Raw genomic sequence first — 17,464 nt, forward strand, 5'->3', positions numbered from 1 at the left:
ATATAAAGATATAGAAAATAATATAAAATTTCAAGCCCATAACTATCAGGCTAATTCTGACTCATAGTGACCTTCCATTGGGTTTCCAAGTAACACTCCTAGAAACTTTCCCAGTTTCTCCTCTTTGTAGGAGGAGATTGCCTCTTGTTCTCCCATGAAGTTGCTAGTGGATTTGAACTCCCAGAGATTTAGCAACTGACAGTTTTGAATTACCGATCTTTTGGTTAGCATTACAACACAACACACTATGCTGCCAGAGCTACAGAGGGGATTCTGCAGCAGGGCCCTTTTGGAGGTAACATTCAGCTGGTTGGTGGGGCCATTGGGCCTGGGGTCCTAGAAACGTAGTCCAGTTTGTCCGTAACCTGGTGGAGAAGGCTCCAGCCATGGTAAGCACTGCTGGGACTTACTCAAAGCCTCAACTGACCACATTTTGTCAGATGCCAAGGTGGAGGTTTTTCCTCCAAGCCTTGCTGAGATCCCTACAGCTATTCAGAGCCTGAAAGAAATAGTCACTAAGTGCTCAAACTGGTCACTTGAAATAGCTGTTAAGAAAGCTCTGCTGAATGGTTTAATGGCCACTGAGGTGTGGATGTGGTTTAAGATCAGCGAGATCATAGGCAAATGTGGCATCATGGGCTATGATGTTTGAATGCATCTAAATAGATTTGATTTCCTGTTTGTGTATTCTTGGACCAGGTGTGAGGAAATTGATATATCAATAAAATCCATAATGTGGGGGGAATAAGGAGGATATCACAGAGTTGCAGAGTTTGGTAGATGGAGGGAGGGGGAGAATAAAACAACAACGCACATGAATGAAACAATGTAAACACGTTCTTGTATACATATCAATAAAAATGTTAAAAACTTTAAAAAAGCTACAATTTCAAAACATACATTCTTTTCCGTATATTGAAGTACTTTAATCTATTTAGTGTCCAGTTGGATTTTTCTTGAAGATTTTCTTTACAGTCCCATACCCTACATCGTCTGTTCACCTTGCCCATAAGGGCCATCAGCTGGCTGTTTTCTCCAGTACTGCTGTAGTTTCTATTTTATTTTTTATTCCTTGGTGCCTGTTTGTTTACACAGTGATCTGAATGTCTTCTTCCTTCATCACTCTTTGGAAAGCACCTCATCATCCTTAGAAGCTTATTTTAAACTGTGAGGCTCTGTCAGGCTTCCTGGTTGTCCCAGCGTGGGCTGTTTCTCTGTGCTGCTCTAATGCTGTGCGTGCACCTTTGCTCCAGCATTTAGCACACTCTTGTGGGCTGTTTTACACAAGACAATTTCACCCACAGAGCTTGTAGAAGGTGTGGACTTATCTCTCTCTCTCTCTCCTGCCTCTCTCCCCTCTCCCCCCTCTTCTCTCTCTCTCTCCCCTCTCTCCCCTCTCTTCCTTCTCTCCTCTCTTTCCCCTCTCTCCCCTCTCTCGTCATAGACAAGTGTCTGGTATATTCTAGACACTCAATAGCATTATTGTGTTAGTGAATGAATGATTATCGTTCCTTTTGAAGAAATTGGAGAGTTAATTATTGCCACGTAGGGGGGAAAAAAAAGGAAAGAATACATGATGGTAGACATTGGAAGCAAAGAAAATTTCTCCAGTTATGAATGATGCAAACAGATGGCCTTATTCAGAGAATGAGTCTATGCCAAATTATATTTTATGATCATTGTACCTACATGGTTGTAATGCTTGCATTTTCATCCTTACGGGTAGGGGGGAAGGCCTATTTTTATCTTTTTTTAACTGAGTAATATAAAGATACTAGCATCATAAGAAAGCATACATGCTGCCCCCTCTTTCCCAAAGTGATTACTATCCGTTGATCATTCTCGTTGGAAGAAACTGCTAAGTTTCACTGTTAAGCATCCTCACTGGTTTAAGTTATTAACTTGTCTTTTACTGTAAACTAAAGGCAATAAATTCTTTCCCCAGTTCATATTCTATTCATATGCTGAGAATAAACCTATTTCTTTGATTATGACTCACGTGTTTATTGTTTGGTGCTGTTGAGTCATTTCTGGCTCACAGGGACCTTGGTACAGTAGAACAAAGCCCTGCCCAGTCCCGTGCCATCCCCACAGTCACTGCTGCATGAGTTCAGTGTTGGGGTCCATCTTGTTGAGGATCTTCCTCTATTTTGGAAAACCTTCTGCTTTACCAGCCATGATTCCTTTTCGTAGTGATCCTTTAAGACAAAATAGAACTGCCTCAGAATGTTTCCAAGGCCATAAATCTTTACGGGAGTTAGACACCCCTCCCCCCCTCCGTGTAGAAGTGGCTTGATTAGAACTGCTGACCTTTTGGTTAGCAGCCGATCCTCACACACTACACTATCCTTATAGATAGTGTTTTTGTAAATAGTTATAAATAAGAACCATATCTGATCTACAGTAATGAGACACCTTTGTGACTTTTTTATGACTCTCTTGATTTATGGGAGAGTAGCTTTTACACTAGCTTGTATTTTTCTTTTAAAATATAAATGAGCATATAAACTGGCCTTTGTGTTTTAAAATACTACTAATCCTAATAGCTAATACTTGGGTATGACATTAAAGTATTTAATAGATTACAGGCACAAGGAATATGGAGGGGAAGGGAACGTAGCCATGTGACAAGAACTGACACTGTCTTGGTTCATTTTCTTCCAGCCTTCCTACTACATATGAAAGTTCATTTTTTGAAGTATTGACAAAACCAGACTATAAAACAAAATAAACTCATTGCCTTCAAGTTGGAGCCTATTCATAGCTCACCTCATGTGGGTTTTCCGAGACTGTAAATCACACAGGAGGAGATTCCCATCTTTCTCCTGTGGAGCAGCTGGTGAATTTGAATCACCTTTGTTTTGAGTTGGCCGCGCGACTCCTTACCCTCTAGGCCACTAGAGGTCCCTCAGACAAACTAGAGTGCAGGATTTTTAAATGTGTACGATTTTGTATCCTGCTTTCCGTCTACCACTAAAGGTTTTAACATTAGTATTTTTCATTTTGTTTCATTTGTTGGCTTTGAAAGGCAGAGAGAAGGAGAACTGGATCGTCTTTTTGGAGAGCTTGGCTTAGAGAATTTGAGTAAATTATTATTTGCTATAAATAGAATTGAGTGAACCTGGAGTGTTAACTGACATTTTGTTTTTGACCACAGGAATTTACTTGAACTGGCTTAAGCAAAACGGAAAGGCTATTGGGATTTTTATTTTATTTTATTTTATTTTATGGAATTTAAGGACAGAGAAAGAGCTGAAGTAAACTGGAATCAGAACCTGCAGAGTTGTGTGGAAATCAGGAAACTTCTCTCTGATTTTCCTGGCACATGCCCTCTATTCTCGCACTTGCTACAGGCTGGCTCTCTCTATTTCCCAGTCCAACTGGTCAAAAATAGCCCTTGCCAGCAGTTCCAGTGTCCTCTATTCAAGAGAGCAGACAGATTGAGCAAGAAGCTCTCACTTCTAAATCCAGATTACTGGGGAAAGGGACTCTTTGGCCCATTTTGTGTCACATGCACATTCTTGATCCTGTCCATTGTGTGGGGGTCTGGGGTAGGGTCTAGTTGCACAGTCTTTGCAACTGTATTGACTTGAAGAAAGAAATAGTTTGCAGAGAGAAAAAGTAATTGGTAGAGCAGTCAGCTTAATAGCTATTTGGTTTAGAGTTCTTTGCAGCAAACATATTTCTATTAAATCATAAGCTTCTTTCTTCTGACTTAATAACTCTCAGTGTAGATCTATATCATATTTAGTGATGCTTTATATATATTGCCTGATTATGCAAGCTTTAAGAAAATCTAGGTGTTAGGGACTAAGTCCCTAGAGAGTTCTGTTTAACAGTCCCCAATTAAAACTACAGACTACTTATGAAGTTTATTAAAGTGCCAGTACTTACATCAAGTTGGAAGACATACTTGTTTTTCTAGGTCACACAGGACAATACACCAGTTCCTTCAGACTCGATATATGATAATTGAAGATGGCATTTAACATGGTATATTTTAAGCAGAGATTGAAAATCTCACTACTCTGCAGTGTGGTATTTGATATATTTAGTCCTGGGCTCATGCCAAGGTGGACTAGTGAGGTGTCAATAATTGTTTTATGGCTCTAAAACTATACATATTAAGAATTCTGAAATCCCTAAGGATGTTGCAGTTTGCAAGATTTTGTTGCCATTACCTGATGAAAGTAAAAGTCAGGTGACCTCAGTTTTATGAAGTTTTAAAATTCATACCTATGTATTTAAGCATATACCAATTGCAGTTATAATTTGAGTTAATTTTTGTGACTGATGTCTTTCTTGTCCATTAGTCTCTTGGTTCTATACAGGCAAGTATGGGTCTGTTTTGTTCTGTGCCATACATACAGTACACGGAGGAGGGTCTGAGCACACCATACATATTTCTTGAGTGATTGATTAAGCCTTGTTAAAAATAATAATTTTTATTTTACTTGGATTTTCAGAAAACTTGCAGTGACAGTACAATTTGTTCCAATTACTCCCATTGCCAGCATTTTATGTTACCATGGTACATTTATCAGAACTAAGAAGTCCTTGTTGGTATATTATTATTAATTAAATTCCAGATGTTATTTGAACTTCAGCAATTTTTCCATTAGCATCCTTTCTATTCCTGGGTCCACTAAACGGTACCATAATACATTTAGTTGTCATATCTCTCAAGTAAGCTTTTAATGCACCGGGCATGAAAAATGAAAGAGAATTTCAATTTTATGGTAACTTCCAGGAAGATTGTTTGAGAGTTTTTTTCGGATCACATTTGAAAATTTAACTACTAGCTTTCAAGATGACATAATATGATTAAATTATAATTAATTACTTGACTTACACATTAAATATTAGAGAGCTACACCTTACTGTAGAGCAATGGTTTATAATATTTTAGCTTTTAAGATTTTGAGAGATATAGACATTTTAAAACATTTAAATAAAGCTATAGTTTACCCCTCTCCCTTAAAAATGGTGCATATTTACTAAATATTTTTACATAGTTTATTATGTTGTGTTATGTGTTAATGTGCTGTTGAGCTGGAACCAACTTGTAGCTGACCCTCCAGTGAGATTGCCCATCTTTTTCTAAAGGAACATCTTGGAAATTTGAACAGCCTGCCTTTGGATTGGCAGTGCGACTTCTTTTTCACTAGGCCACTAGAGCTTCGTATTATACTATTGTTATTGTTGTGCATCACTGAGTTGGAGCTGAGCCATAGAGGCAGTTAATCTCATGGGTAGAGATTGCCCATACTTCTCCAGGGAAGCAGCTGGTAGAGTTGAAACACATGCTTTCAGGATAGCAGAGCAGCTTCTTAGCAATTAGCCACCAGATCATCTCTCCCTATTATGTTGTTGTTGTTAGATGCCATCAAGTTGAATATGACTCATAATGACCCTATGAATAAAAGATCTGAAACCATTTCTGTCCTGCATCATCCTCATACCTCCTGACACACAAGAGCCCACTGCAGCGGTCACTGTGTCAATCCACCCGGTTAAGGGTCTTCCTCTTCTTCACCAATCCTCCACCCTTCCCAACATCATGTCCCTCTGCAAGAAATAGCACCTCCTAGCAATATGTCCAAAGTATTTTAGGTGAAGCCTCATCATTCTTGCCTCCACAGAACAACCGGACTGCACCCTCTCCAAGACATATCTATTAATTTTCTTGGCTGTCCATGGAATGTTCAGTGCTCTTCTCCAACACCACAGCTCAAAGGCATCGATTCTTCTGTCCTCTTTATTAATTGTCCAGGTCTTGGATGTATAACTAGCTAGTAATTGGAAAGACCATGGCCTAAATCAGATGCACCTTAGTCCTCAAACTGACATCGCTACTCCTTAATAATTTGGAAAGATCCCTAGCTGCAGATTTTCTCATTGTAATACATCTCCTTATTTCCTGATGATACTATGTATTTATTATCTCACAAGAACAATTCATAAATGTGATAAATCCAATGAATTAGATCTTGGTCTCTCTTTCAAGAGGATGTATGCAAAATTTAATTCTGACTTCTGGAAAATGTAAAAGACTCCAAATTTGTTAGTTAAAATAAGAGAAGTGGGTGGAACCACTGTGGAAAGTGGTGTGGCGCTTTCTCAAAAAGTTGCAAATAGAAATATCTTTTCACCCAGCAATTCCACTACTGGGAATATACCCTAAAGAGACCATAACTGACATCCAAGCAGATATATGCACATCCATGTTCATTGTGGCTTTGTTCACAATAGCAAGGAGTTGGAAACAACCTCAGTGCCCATCAACAAATGGATAGAGAAGCTGTGGTATATTCACACAATGGAATACTATGCTGTATTGAAAAACAAGAACTCATGCAATATTATTCAAAATGGGTGACCCTAGAGGACATTATGCTGAGTAAAATATTTCAGTCACAAAAGGACAAATACTGCATGGTGCCACTTTTGTAGAAAGTGACTGACATCAGGGTTGGGGTAAGACTGAGAAAAACTGGATAGATTATGTATATTGAATTGAAATAGATGAGGCAGAGAACAATTTAAAAGTGATATATGATAACATATTATGATTATCACAGGAATCCAGAATTAAGGTTGCATAGTGGAGTGCATTTGGGGTGGGGTGGGGGGCGGGGTCAGGGGGATTGTATATCAACAAAAGCTTATATTTTGTTTTTCAAAGAGAGGAGCAAACTGGGGTGAGGAGGGTAAAGAAAAAAATGCAACAATGAATGATGAAAATCCAAAATCTCTGTAAATGTTCATTAAAATTAATAAAACAAAAAAAGCAAGAGAAGTGAACTTATTTTTATTTGAAAGTAAATTTTGATGATTAAAATCCTGGTTGTTTGGATTGAATAATGCATTTACATATTATAAGCAACAGGTACAGGTATTTCCTGGACATAACAAAAATGCCTGGTAGGATTAAGGTTTTGGGTTTGAAGACTCAGGATCATAGTCTGAAGGCCATTTCAATCAACTGGCTCACAATATACTTCTTAAAGATAACTATTTAATCTTAGTTTGGTGAAGAGTATTTGGAGTCTTCAAAACTTTCAAGTGGTTATCAGAGATAAGTTTATTGATCATCTGGAGCAAAAGAGTAAGAAGGAACCCAAAATCTCAAAGAGGAAATTAGTCTACTGGAGAGTAGCCTATGAGAAACAAAATATCTATGAATTAATGATTGGAAATCACAATTTGCTTGATAAAAACTTTCACTCAAATACATGCACACACATGAGCAATGCCTTCACTCACCTGGATGTAAGAACAGCCAGATAGTGCTACTCCCAGCTGTTGTCACAAGAGATGCAAGAGGTGGTCTCAGAATGAAAGAAAAACTTAGAACACAGTTAAAATTTAATAAAAGGTAAAACTTCCTGAACTACTACAGTTTATATAGGAACCCTGTCACCCTGGAATACTCTTTAAACTTGCAGCTCAAACTACTTCCAGAAGAGTCCTTTCAGCACAGTGACAGATTAGCTCATTAAAGAAATATTGTTACCTGTGAGTACTCTAGTCTTCTAAATAATCACTTAAATGACACCAAACAGTACACATTTACCCCAGAATGAAGCTGAGGCATTAGATTGATGGAAATAAAGCACCAGAGTGGGACAGATAAGAATACTGACACATTGTGAAAAATGTAATCAATGTCACTGGACACTGTGTGTAGAAGTTGTAAATGAGAACTTAATTTTCCATACAGACCAATAATCTAGAAACATCAGACTTTCCAAGACATTTCATGATGAATTAATGTCCTATTTCATTTGTACTCAAGTCAGTGAGTAAGACTTTGGGGGATAGGATCTTTGTCATCCATGCTGCTTTTATTAGCAGGCAAAGGATGATGAATCCACACTTCAGATTTAGGATCAACTGAGCAGAACTCACCTTCAGACACATCCTGCAGGGTATCTCAGTACTGTCAGAATTTTTGTCTGTAGACATTTTAGAATATGTTGTCACCCTGGGTCTGGTCTTCCTGAGGAGCACCATTTCAGAAAAATATATGGGTTTTCAGCTGCCTCGTAATGACTATTATAAATCTATGGATAAAAACTGTGTCATATTCATATCTTTCAACTAAAAATACCAGAAATAACCTTCTCTTCACTGAGTTGTTTCAAGAATGGGCTATACTTTTCTTTAAAAGGTATTGCAAATGTTTTTCCAAATAACATCCCAAGATTTTAAGCCCATGTTTCCAGAAGGATATCATAACTTCTGAATAGTCAAGAGCAAATCCACCTTCTGTTCGTATTTCTTAATTAAAAAAGAATATTGAGATGGTGATAAAGTAGACCCTGAATCTAATGTTGATTGAGAAGGCAGCAGGAGAGGCATCTTGCAGGGTCATTGGCAATACTTAGCACACTGACAGAGAAAGCAGCAAGTTACCAGGATGTGTGGAACTTCTTTTCTCATCAAAGCAGGACAACCTACTTTTCTTCCCAGGTACAGTTTTGCTTGGCTATACAAGTTTTCGTGTCACCCAAAGGCTCACAGAATGGCATTGCTCTTCAATAATATTTATATATACATAATTGCATTGGGAAAGTCTGCTGTCAGGAACCTCTCCAGAGTACTGAAGAGGAACAGCGTCAGTCTGGAAACTAAGGTGTGCCTGATCCAGGCCATAGTCTTCGCAATTACTTGTTATGCATCAGAAAACTGGAAAATGACTAGGGATGATAGAGGATTGGTGTCTTTGAGCTGTGGTGCTGGAGAAAAGTATTGACTATACCATAGACTGCCAGGAGAGCAAACAGGGTAAAATCAGGCTGTTCTTTGGAGGCAAGGATTCTGAAGCTTCGGCTGAAATATTTTGGGCATGTTGTCAAAAAGGAACCAGTCCTTGGAGAAGTACATCCTTGGGAGGGTGAATGGACAGCAGGAGAGGAAGACCCTCAATGAGATGGATTAATTCAGTGACTGGGGTAATGGGAGTTGGTGTGTCAGAAACAATAAAGCTTGACTCAGGATCGAGCAGGGTTCAGACCTGTTGTATATAGGGTCTCTATGAGTCTCACACAACAACAGAAAATGAGAGTCTGGAAGCTTTATGAAGCATCTGATTGTTTGCTTAAGATTATAGCTAAGTAGTATTGCTTCTGAGTTCTGTAACAGTTGCATCAGGACAAATGAGCACATTTGGGGAGAAGATACCATTTGATAAAGCCATTATGTCTATTCTCTGCTCCAAACCACAAACTAACTTATCCTTTTCCAAGCACATACGTTCTTACCCCCACACTAGTTGTGTGTATGCTTTTGCTTTGCTTAACAACCAGGTATCAAATAAAGAAAACCGAAATTGGTTTAAGCAGTTAGGAAATGTATTATCTCAGATGATAGACAATTAAGAGATGGGATGTTTGCTTACTTAATGGCTCATGCTTAGTTAAGTCCCCAGGTTCTAGCCTTCTCCCACCTGTTTTTTGTCTTTTTGACTGTTACACTTCCTAGCAGATTTTCTTCTTTATAAGAAAATTTTATGTCAGAATGCATACAAAATATGTATACATTGCATATCATTCATGTGCATCATGTTTCACATATCCCTACAATCATATTGTGTTTTAAGGTGTCATTTATGTATATTGTGTTTCATAAAATTAATCATTATTGATCTATAATTACTATTACCTCCTCTTTTCAGGTCCCTATTGGATTTTTCCTAGTTCCTTCATCCCACGCCCTCACTGAGTTGTTGTTTTTAGTGTGTGCCATCAAGTTGCTTGTAATTCTAGCAACCCTATGTACAACAGCTCTGAACCCTGTTCTATCCTGAACCTACCTTATTTCTGACACACTTTCTCCCATTACCCCAGTAACTGAGTCAATCCATCTCATAGAAGGTCTTCCTCTCTTTTTCTGTCCCTTCACCCTGCCAAGTCTCTCTCTAAGGACTTGTTTCTCTTTGCAACATGCCCAAAGTACGCCAAAAAGTCTTCATAATCCTTGCCTCCATGAAGCAGCCTGATTTCACCCTCTCTAGGGTGAACTTGTTTATTCTCCTAGCGGTCTATGGTATATTCAATGCTCTTATCCAGCACCACAGCTCAAAGGCATCATTTTTCCTTCTATCATCCTTAGTCACTGTCCAGGTTTCTGATGCATAGCAAGTGATTGCAAAGACTATGGCCTGCATTAGGCACACTTTGGTCTCCAGCCTGACATTGTTGCTCTTCAGTATTCTGGAGAGGTCCCTGACAGCAGACTTCCTCATTGCAATTCATCTTTTGACTTCCTAGCGGAATTCTCTTATCCTAGTGATTTCTTCCCAGCCCCACCTCCTGCCCCTCTCCTATCTCCCCTTTACATTTTTGGAGTTTTATAAACATCTTACTGGTTATCCTTCTATTTTTAATAATAATGGTTTTATGCAGTATCTGTCCTCATGAGACTTAGTTCACTCTGTATAATGCTTTCTAGATTTCCCATCTTAAAAAGTGTTTTACAAAGTTGTTGCTCCTGAGTGTTGCATAGTGTTCCATTGTGTGAATGAATGTACCATAATTTCTCAGCCCGTTTGTTTGTTGATGGACATTTGGGCTTTTTCCATTTTCTAGCTATTGTGAATAATGCTACTATTAACAAAGGTATACAAATCTCTATTTGTGTCTCAGTTCTAATTTCAAAGGGGTATATTTTCTGCAGTAAAATAGCTGGGTCATATGGGATTTCTACGTTCAGCTTTTTGAAGAAACACCAAACTGCCTTCCAGAGCGATTGCATCATTTTACAATTCCAACAGCAGTGCATGAGAGCTTCTATCCCTTCACATCCTTTCCAACATTTATTACTTGCTGTCCTGTTAAACTTTGCTGCTGCTGCTAATGGAGTGACATGGTATCTCATTGTGGTTTTGATTCACATCTCTCTTATTGCCAGTGATTTTGAGCATTTCTTTATATGTATGTTAACCATTCAAATGTGTGTAAAATCTTTCCAGGTCTTTTGCTTATTTTGTGATTGGGTTATCAGCCTTTTCCTTGTGGAGGCCCTGTAGTGTTCTGTAAACTTTTGTGATGACACCCTTGTCTATTTCCCCAGCCTGTAGACTTTGGGTTTTTTTTAAACCCCACTGGAAAAAATTTTTGATGGACACACAGATTTGATTTTTAGAAGGTCTCCTATGTTGATTTTTGTCCTCTCCTGATTGTGCATTTGTGGCTATATTTGCAAGCCTATTTATACCATAGGTTAGGAATTCTAAGTGTGATCCCATTTTGTCTCTTAAAATCTTTATGGTTTTGGGCTTTACCGCTAGGTATATGATGCACCTTAAGTTTATTTTTTTTATGTGTAGAGTGAGATATTGATTGTGCTTTTAGCTTTTCTGTAGGGAGAAGTCCAGTATTGGTGGCACCTTTCGCTGAAGAGGTGTCATTTCCCCATTTGATAGGTTTTGTTTCCTTGTTGAACACCAGTTGATGGTTGGTAGATGGGTTAATTTCTGGGTTCTTGATTCTGTTCCATCGGTCTATATATCTGCCATTGTACAGTATTGTGCTGTTTCAGTTATTACAGCTGTGTTGCATTTTTTGAGATTAAGGAGTGCTCTACCTTCCACTTCATTTTTGTTTTTCAGAAATACTTTGTCTCTGGTGTCTTTCCTTTCCAATTGCCTCTTCGACAAAGAATTTGGTATCTGTGTTGGTATTGCATTAAACATGTATATAGCTTTTGGTTGGATTGTCATTTTTGCTATGTTGAGTCTTCATATCCATGATCAGGTAATATTTTTACATTTAGTTGAGTCTCTTATTGTTTCTTGCAATAGTGATTTGTAGTTTTCCTCATAAAAGTCTTTTGTTTCTCAAGTTTAGCTTATTCCCAAGTATCTCAGTTTGTGGTTGGCTGTTGCTTTCTTAGCTTCCTTGCCTGTGTCTCCTTTGTTACTGTAGAGGAATCTCACTGATTTTTGTTTGTTTTGTTTTGTTTTGCTTTTCTTGGAATCCCACTGATATCTGTATATTGATTTTGTCTCCTGCCACTCTACTAAACTGGTCTACAGAGTCTAATTGTTTGTTGAGTCTTTGGAGTTTTCTGTGTATACAATCATATCTATACTGATAGTTTTACCACCTCTTTGCTGATTTGGATGCCTCTTATTTCCTTCTTTTGTCTAATTGCCCTAGCAAGTACTTCAAATAACACTATTGAATAGGAATGGTGATTGTGGGCATCCTTATCTGTTTCCTGTTTGCAAAGAGATTACCTTTAGTCTTTCTCCAATGAGAACCATGTTCACTCTTGGTTTTGCATATATACTTTTTTTACCATGTTGAGGAATTATCCTTCTATTCCTATTTTGTTCAGTGTTTTGTTCAGGAAGGGATGCTGGATTTTATCAAAAGTCTTTTCATCAGTTGATAGGATCATGTGCTTCTTGCTCTTTGTTTTGTTAGTATAATGAATTATGTTGGTTATATGTTGAACCATCTTTGCATACCCTTTATGAAGCCAACTTGATCATGATTAAAATTTTTTAAAAATTTATGTTGAATTCTGTTGGCCAGGGTTTTGTTAAGGATTTTTGCATCTATATTCAATAGAAATCCTGGTCTGTAGTTTTCTTTATTGGTAATGTCTTCCCTGGTTTTGATATTAGGGCTATGCTGCTTCTTAGAATAACTTTGAGAGTTGTCCTTCTTTTGCTATTTTTTGAAATAATCTAAGAAGAATCCATGATAGTTCATCTCTGAATGTTTGGTAGAATTCAGCCATGAAGTCATCTGGACAGGGACTTTTTTGGGGGGCAGGGGGAGGATGGAGAGGAGTCTTTTTGTGACTGCTCATTTTCTTCTTTTGTCATGAGTCTTAAAATGTTGTGCATCTGTCCATGTCAATCTGGGTAGGATATGAGTTTCTAGGAATTTGCCCACTTCATCTAGGTTTTCAAATTTATCCGCATTATAGCTTTACATATTATTCTATTTTGTATTATCAGTTGAATTTCAACTGGTTATGTTGTAATGCCACCTCTTTCATTTCTTACTCAAGTTATTTGTGTCATCTTTTTCTTTTCTTTTTTTAAGTTCACCAGTGGCTTGTCTAATTTATCGATCTGTTCAAAGAATCAGCTTCTGGTTTTGTTGATGGTTTCAATTGTTTTTCTATTTTCTCTCTCATTTATCTCAGATTTTACCCCTATCATTTTCCTTTTTTTTTTCTAGAGACTGTGGGGTTAGATTGCTGTTCTTTTTCTATTTGATGAAAATATTGAGTTAGATCATTAGTTTTGCTTATTTCTTCCTCTTTTTTTGTGTTTGTCTATTGCTATTAACTGCCCCCTGAGGACTACATTAGCTGTATCCCAGAGGTTTTGATATGTCATAATTTCATTTGCTTTGAGGATTTTTTTTCTTTTTTTTTTTTCTGTTATAGAGTTCTAGAAAGGTGTTAGTTTCAACATGGGTGATTTTATAAGCTTTATCATCTTGTCATTAAATTCTAGTTTTATGGCATTGTGGTCTGAAAAGATACTTTGTAATATTGCAATGTTTTAAAATTTGTTAAGACTTGCTTTGGGTCCTAATATATTATCAATTCTGAAGAATATACCATGTGGTATATTGTGATAGGGTGCAGTACCCTGATACATCCATAAAGTTGAGTTAGTTGTCTGAATAGTTGAGATCTTCTGCATTTTTGTTAAGTTCTTTTCATGTTAATCTATCCACTGGTGAGAATGGTGTGTTATAGTCTTCTGCCACTATCATTGTGCTGTTTATTTCTTTCTTTAAGTCTGTTAACTATTGTTTTATGTATTTCGCATGTCTATCATTTGGTGCATAAATATTGACCAAGGTAATGTCTTCTTGATCTATTGTGTCTTTAATCACTATGTAGTGCCTTTCCTTATCTTTTATCAACCTGGAGTCTGTTTTATCAGAGATTAGTATTGTCACTTCTGCTTTTTTAGTGTTTGTCATTTACTTAATAGATTTTTTTTACCCAGCCTTTGATTTTTAGTCTGTAAGTTCCATCATTTCTTAGACATGTCTCTTGTAGGCAACATTGATGGGTTTTGCTTTTTTACCAATTGTGCTACTCTTTTTCTCTTAATTGGTACATTTAAGCCATTCACATTAAGTATGATTTTTGACCAGCCAGGTTTTATCCCTGCCATTTTTCTGTGGTTTGTTTTTTTTTTTCCTTCTGTTGTTTCTGCACAATGTGAGTCATCAATTTTCTTTTGATGTCTCTGTGTGAAGGACTACCCATAGAATTTCTTGTAGTTTATCATGATTTCACAATTTTCTTAAGCTCTTGATTTTCTGCAAATAACCTAATTTATCTTTCATATTTGATAGACAGCTTTGCTTGGTATAGACTCCTTGGCTGGCAATTGTTTTCTTTCAGCCTTCTGTATATGTCATCTTATTATCTTCTTGCTCGCATGGTTCTGCTGAAAACTTGGAACTCAATCTAACTGGATCTCCTCTCTATGTGACTTTGGGTTTGTTGATTCATTTAGTATTCTTTTCTTATTTTTGGTTTTGAAGCATTTGATTATGATATATCTTGATATTTATCTTTTGGGGTCTAGTCTCTTTGGAGTTTACTGAGATTTTAAATGTGGATTTCCTTATTGTTCATTATACCTTGATAGTTTTCTTCTAGTACCTCTTCCACAATTATCTAAGTGCTTTCCCCCACCCTTTTCTGTTCTTGAATTCTGATCATACGTATGTTCTTTTTTATGCTATGCCACATAATTCTAATCTTTAGAATGTTTTTATTTTCCTTCCATCTCCTCTCTGATTTTTCTTCCAGTATTTTCCCGTTTAAGCTCTTGTCTTCCAGCTCACTGACACTCTGTTCATTATCTTCTGTTTTGCTTTTTTGCTTCCCTAGCATGTTGGAAACTCCTTGCATTGCAGTCTTTATATTCTGGATTGCATTTTCATGCATTTCTGTTATTTCCAATACTATGTTAGCTGTACCTTCTCTGTTTTGTGCTGACTTTTTAAATTTATTCTACCTTTTACATCTGTAGTATTCATTCTTTCTTCAATCTTTTGCAATTTCTTCAGTAGTTGTTCATGTTCCTTCCTGTTGATATATTTCTTCTTGCTCCCTGTCTCTGGGATATTTGCTTCATTTTTAGCTTCCTTTCTCCACCCCCCCCCCATAATTTGTACCTTCTTCCATAGCTGTTCATGTAACTTCACATCATTATATTTCTTCTGCCTCCCTGTCTCTGTAGTATTAATTTGGTCTTCAGTATGTTCTGGTTTTCTAGGAGCAGGCTTGTTTTATTTTTTCCACTATATTTGAGGCTGTCTGTTGCTTTCTTGACATTATATTAAGTTTATCTTGTTATGTTTTAGCCTGTTCTGTTGTGTCTGTATACATTGGTGATACTTCTTTAACTTTTTGAAGATATTAATTGGTTACAGGCTTCAAGTGTTGCACTTATGGAGGTGGGCAACTTGTTCTACCAGAAGTCCTTCCTGTGCCTGGGCAGCAGGAAAGCTTGCCTTTCCTAAAGTCCTTCAGGGCCTCTCTGGTCTGCAGTGCAGCTCAGTGAGAATCTAGTCTGAGTGCAACCCACTTCTCCTAAAATGTATTATTGTCCTCAGAAGTTTGTATCCCAGAAGAGACCAGGTTTCCTAACTAAAGAAGTATTTCTCCAGGGAAATGTGCCCTCTCTGGTAGGAAGTCTATTACCTGATTGCAATTCCCTTTTCTAAAGTTGTTGTTCTCCATTGTCTGTGGAGTAGCTCAGATGCCAAGTTCTCCAACTGAAGGAATTTCTCTCCAGGGGAATTGTAGGCAGTTCACTCCCCTGCACTTGAGTGCACCCTCTCTGGGAGGAAGTCTGTCGCCTGATTGCAGCCCTCTCTCCAAAAGCCTGTTGTCCTTGATGGTCTGCAGAGTTACCCGCACACGGCCAGATACTCCAAATGGAGCAGTTACACTCCCTAGGAAGACTTCCCTCCCTTGCTTCCAAGTACTGCTATTTTTCCACTTAAAAGTCCTTTTCAAGTTTCAAGGGCAATTTTTTGTTTTCTGAATATTCCTTTATAAAATGCATCTTGCTCCTGTTTCCTAGATAGAATTGTTTATCTTCTTGTCTCCATAAATATAAAATATTTTTACCATTTTCTTTTCCTAAGTGGGTTGCTTCCTCCAAGTTCTTTAAAAAACGCTCTTGGATAGTTTTTGTTTCTTGTTTATCTGCATATATTTTAAATTCAGAACTCAAATTCATTGTTTTTGAGTTGGGACTGATTCAATTGACCTTCTTTAAGGTCTCTAAGACTGTAATAACCGAGGAGGAACTTGCCAAGCTTTCTCTTGTGGTGTGGGCAGATTGGTTTGTTTTGCCAGAGAGGTGTGGACCTTGGGTTAGCAGTGCAACTCCTTTCAGATTAGGCTACCAGAGCTTTCGAAATTTGATAATTCATTGCTGTCAAGTTGGAATTGACACATAATTGATCATCAATTATGTGGTTTTTCAGCAGCTGTAAATTTTATTATGAGAGATTGTCCGTATTTCTTCCAAAGAGCAGTGGGTGGATTCAAACGTCTGGTTTTGGATTAGCAGCACAGCTCCTAATCACTAGGCCACCAAAATGCTATATATTTTAAATTAGAGACTAAAAGTTGTTCAGAAGCTCAGAGCATGGTTGAGATTGTCAAGAAGTATGAAAGGCTTGGGAATTCACTCCACTTGCAAGTTAATGAGCTACAACAGTTTCGTGGATACTGGCAGAAGATATGAGACTCCTGGGTTAGAGACAAGACACTTAGGTATTATCAGCAATCTAGCAAACAACATAAACTTCATGTTGCTTTTGGCTTCCTTTGGCTTATAATTAATGGAAACAATGCAGAACAACTAAAGTTGCTGTTCTGCATGCAGTGGGTTTTTTATCACAGTTCAGAAATCCTGAGTTTAGGATATTTCTATCTTTTTTTTAATTTATTTTCTGGGTTTTCCCCCCTCCAAATTTTGTTGTTTGCATACAATCATTTATATACATTATGTTTCATTCACGTACATTGTGCTTCCTTCTCAGTCCTTTATAAACAAACCTTTGCCCCAGAGGGATCTACAGGCAAATAGATCCACCTTCTGTTCTAGAGGAAGTTGTTATCTCTGCCTTCACAGCTCATTTACTATACACCCATCTTTAAATATTGGGGCTAATGCTAACAGGATGTGCAGAAATGGAAAAGAGACCAGGGAGAATTCTCTCTCTCATCAGGGGCTTGCTTATTATGACTTGATTGTCACTGTTTCCTAGGGAGGTTTCAAGATCATTTTCTTGAAATCTGTTCTGCCTGGTTGCAAACATTCTAGGATGTATGTAGAAGGGAAATCCTGGGTGTCTTGATGAGCATATGTGTAAGTTCACTTAATTGCTCCATGATTTTTCTGTTAGAACACATGGCAAGCCATACCCAGTGGTTTAAATAGAAACAT

General features: G+C 37.6%; 1 protein-coding gene and 1 pseudogene across 1 annotated transcript in view; both read left to right on the forward strand.

Moving 5' to 3' along the window:
* Positions 1-652, forward strand: part of LOC102854728 — a 7,159-nt pseudogene extending 6,507 nt beyond the window's left edge.
* Positions 1-17,464, forward strand: part of SLC35F4 (solute carrier family 35, member F4) — a 397,435-nt gene that overhangs the window by 6,968 nt on the left and 373,003 nt on the right. The window lies entirely within an intron of this gene.

This window comes from Elephantulus edwardii, unplaced genomic scaffold (assembly GCF_000299155.1).
Source record: "Elephantulus edwardii isolate Elephantulus edwardi_28Jun2011 unplaced genomic scaffold, EleEdw1.0 scaffold00140, whole genome shotgun sequence".
NCBI lineage: Eukaryota > Metazoa > Chordata > Mammalia > Macroscelidea > Macroscelididae > Elephantulus > Elephantulus edwardii.